We start from the raw sequence: 4,544 nt of genomic DNA, 5'->3' as shown, positions 1-4,544 counted from the left end.
TGCATTCTCCAGTTCATCTAACACTCGCATATGAAAGTGTAACCGAAGTCTACCAAGAGAAGGAAGTCGTAACCTACCTCGAGGGTGAAAAGGTGCGCGAACATCCACTTGGATTCCATCTTCCATCTTTGTAGCAAACTTGTAGATCCGAGAGGTCTAGGAACGATGTATATATTCAAGTAAGTGACAATTTAGGGATCCGGGGTCCTAGGGGTAAAATTTTCATTTCTAGAGTAATCAATCTAGATTCTTGATTTATAGCTATTTCACGTCTTTATGGAGAACAAGCTTTATCGAAGTCAAACTTACCTCACTAATTCACATAAGTCATTATTAGCCTCTAACAAATTAACCCATTTAGGAAATAGAATGATTTAGGCTTAGAACTTGCTATTTAGTCTAGGTTTGAAATAAAAGATCTATCTTGAAGTTACTAATTGTTCTAGGTTAATCAGTACTACATTTACCCAAAGGTCTCATAAGATTTGGGAAAGAACCCTCATTTAGTGCTCTACCATAATCATAATTGGTGCAAGAAGGAAGAGGAAATTAAATGAGGATGAAATAAGGAGTTTAAAGAGTTTACCTTCTCAACATTTAAGTCTCTGGGATAAAATTTTCTCTTAGTGGCGGCTGCAGAATTGGAAAAATGAATATTAGGTCAAGTCAACAGGTGGGCTTTAAATAGGGATATAACTGTCGTCAACCGCTCTGGTGGTCTAGCAGTCCCTGCGGCGGCACCGCTTCAATGACAACCTCACCGCTGGGGCACACTACCGCTACTGCGCAAGCGCTGTGGCTGTGGGATTGTTTCTATAATAGTATATCTGGGCCTAGTGGCCCAAATCTGATATCTTACAGACAATTCGCATGACTGGTCCGATCTAGTTAGCGATTTTTAAGAGCTCAACGAACTAAAGGTGTTTTAAGGGGTCAAGGTCGCCAATTTCCTGAAAGTCAAAGCAACGACGAAACGGGTCGTTACAATATTTTTCCTTCCCTCTTTCTTTTTGATCATGAAATTCATATGTAATTTATTTCAACATGAAAGTTCAAAGTGAGAGGGATTTGTGTGTTAAGTAACTTTCATTGATCTCGATCTTTCAGTTTGTCCTAAGATGAGGCAAATGCTGGGCCACACAAATCTTATTCCTAATTACACTATTAATGCACTTATTGTATATTTCTGTGATTTAAAGAATGTAAAGAAAACTCTGCTGCTACACTTTTTAGCCTTTTATCTGTGATTATGTATGACAAGATGAACAAAAATATACAAGCAATGGTACACACACGGTTAAGGAACTTCTCAGATACTTCATAAACCAACGGCATGGTAATGCAGGTAGTTATACACTGAACATATACCTTTCTTGAGGTGATTGAATGATTCATTGATGATTGTAAATTTCATAGTGAGAATTATTTATGTAGAGACTCAGCTTACTGAAATATTCTAAGATTTGTCATATGAGAAAGAAAAAAGATTTATAGAGGCTCATATATATGAGTTCATCGCCCAATAACTTTGTATGTGATTGTGGAAAAGCCTTTTTACATGTAAGAACTTTCTGATCACATCTATTGCAAATGTTATAGTGATGAGATTGGTAATCAACTATATTATTCAGAAATGCAAGCAATTGTCTGCAATATATTTTGCAGCTCTCCTGAAACAAATATATCAAGCCTTTTATTTTTATTTTTTATTTCTGCACTTAATTGTGTGATGGTTTTCTTTTGATATTGTGTTCCAGGTCTCTAAGAGTAATTTTTTGGTAATCTATATGGTCTATTGTGTACACCACATTGAACTTAATTGTTGCATGAAATACTACCCATCCATTCTATTGGACAGACCTATTTCAGAATATTTGTTACCTCGACTATTTCGCTGAATATCTGCTACCTCTCACGCGCATAAAGGTATCAGATAACTATGTTCCTACAGAGACAATCATTATGCTAATATCAAGAAGGCCAGGATTCTATGAAAGGCTTGATTCTATTCTTAGCCTTGAATTTGCAGTTTTTTTCAATGTAGTTACTTCTCAACTAAAGGTGACTCCTATGATAACCATATTGAGAAGAGCACGGAGAAGATTATTGTTGTTTAAAAGGAAAATTAACAACAATACTTCACATTTACACATATTGCAGAGTCATGAACAAAGGCATAAAATTATTCTCTCTTGAAAAAAAATGACACTATTGCTATTTGAGGATTTAAAGGTTTACAGTACAATATTGATATAGATTTGGTTTGCTACTCCTAAAGGTTTACAGTACAATATTGCTATAGATTTGGTTTTGCTACTCCTATTATGTAGTTTCTATATATGTGAATTTTACTTTCAAAATATAGGTTATTGATATCCAAAATTATAATGAAAATAGACGTATTAATCTTCATATTGTGAACCACGGTTCTTTTTGGATGAATAAAGTAATCACGTCATTCTAATTTATGTCAAACTCTTTCTTTTTTAGTTAGTAACAAAAATAATGACACCTTTTCTTATTTGGTAGTAACAATTTAAACTTTGTCAAACTTCGTGCTCAGTCAAACACCTTCACATAAATTGGAACAGAAGAAGTATTTTCTGTTTTGATTGTTTGCTTTCATTTTTAGAAAAGTTTTCATGTCTTCGGACAAGAAAAATGTTTAAAAACCAAAAAAAAAAAAAAGCAAGTCAGGCAGTAATTACTTTGACTTTTCCCTTTATATTTCCCCTTTCTTCTTTTTTTTGATAATAAAATTTGTATCGTTTTCCTAATTTGTGCGCTTTGGTTTTCCACCAGGTTCTAGCATGCTCTAAAGTTGTTTACACTATAGAATCGCCACATTGCACTTCACAAAGATTTTCAACTACATGTAATTCTAAAGGATGCTAGCTACAGTCTGATTTAGGCACAACATTACCTTTTCAAAAAGAATTTTTTAGAAAGCTTAAAATTTCTCAATGAATATCACCTTGGTGATTCTCAATTCTCAAAGGAATTAAGCGAATTAATATTGATTAACAGAACAAAGTTAAACTTACTTTGCCCAGTCTGTTGAAATCTTATAGTTGGCCGCCTGTGATGTTACCTATTTAGATGCTTGCTTTAATTTTCATGGATAGTGATATTTCAACAATTTTAAGTTTGGACAGTTTGAAAAGTAATCGACACAACATTTAGATTCTCTGTCTTTGGTGACTTTTCAGTGGAGAAAGAGACAAAGACTTATTTACCTCGAAGTCGTTTCCAAAAACATTTATCTTGGTCTTTAACTAACCCATTGAATTATAAAAAGTGTATCTTGCACAATCAATTCAAAATATGATGATGATTCCTACCAAAATATTCTCTTTACTTCAGTTTTTCACCCTCTTGTACTTCTTGGCAATTATGTTTGCTTCCACAGAGGAAGCAATTGCCCACCTAAAATGGAAAGCAACTTTCAAGAACCAAAATAATTCCTTAATGGCTTCATGGACACCAAGTTCTAATGCATGCAAGGACTGGTATGGAGTTATATGTTTTAATGGTAGAGTAAACAAGTTGACTATTGCAATGCTAGTGTCATTGGTACACTCTATGATTTTCCATTTTCATCTCTTTCTTTTCTTGAATATTTAGCATGAACAATATCTCTGGCACAATAATCTTGTCTAACTTGACCTGTTGTTCAATCAGATTTCTGCACAATCCCACCACAAATTGGCTCACTTGCGAAGCTTCAGGCTCTCTATATCGCTGATAACTATTTAAATGGTTCTGTTCTAGGAGAAATAGTTTACCTAAGATCTCTTCCTGAGCTAGCTTTGAGTAAAAACTCTCTTAATTGTTCTATTCCTGCTTCATTTGGGAATTTGAACAACTTATCTTTTATGTATCTTAATGAGAATCACCTTTCTGGTTCCATCCCTATAGAAATAGGAAAACTTGCCAATCTTGTTGAAGCTTATCTTGATACAAATCAGTTAACAGGCCATATCCCTCCAGAAGTAGGTAACTTAATCAATGCAAAATTATTCTTTGTTTTCTCCAATGACTTGTCTGGTCCTATTCCAGCAGAAATAGGGAACATAGAGTTACTTCAGAAATTAAGCTTATTTGCCAACAATCTTTCTGGTTCAATCCCAAAAACAGTAGGTGACTTTACTGAGCTCAATCTTCTGCACCTTTCATTTAACCAACTTGTCAAAATGCTAACGTCCACCAGACATAATATGAAGGGACCTGGTTGAGTACCAGTTTCCTTATGCAATGTAGTAAGTGAAGGACACATGATGTTACATTGGAAAAATCCTTGCTCAAGGGATTAAAAATCACGACCTACCCTAGTAAGATTTCAACTCCACTACACCGAGAAACTTTAGGCTACAACTCTATCGTAAGTTAGGAATTAACTCCCATAATCCCTTACCCTTGTAATAACACTTTTGCAACTTAGGAACTAACCCGTAGTCCCTCCACACTTGCAATACTCTGACTGCAAACCCCCACTTGACTAACTCTAGCCAAGGACTACTAATACACCTAGACTAACTCTAGCC

At 34.8% G+C, this 4,544-nt stretch overlaps 1 pseudogene; it reads left to right on the top strand.

The window, feature by feature from the left end:
• The first annotated feature begins 3,324 nt into the window (after positions 1–3,324).
• On the top strand, positions 3,325–4,235 carry LOC132039500 (MDIS1-interacting receptor like kinase 2-like; annotated as a pseudogene).
• Positions 4,236–4,544: the final 309 nt, after the last annotated feature.

This window comes from Lycium ferocissimum, chromosome 12 (assembly GCF_029784015.1).
Source record: "Lycium ferocissimum isolate CSIRO_LF1 chromosome 12, AGI_CSIRO_Lferr_CH_V1, whole genome shotgun sequence".
Classification (NCBI taxonomy): Eukaryota; Viridiplantae; Streptophyta; class Magnoliopsida; order Solanales; family Solanaceae; genus Lycium; species Lycium ferocissimum.
Note: the sequence above shows the minus strand (reverse complement) of the source record. Positions and strands in the feature narration are given on the sequence as shown.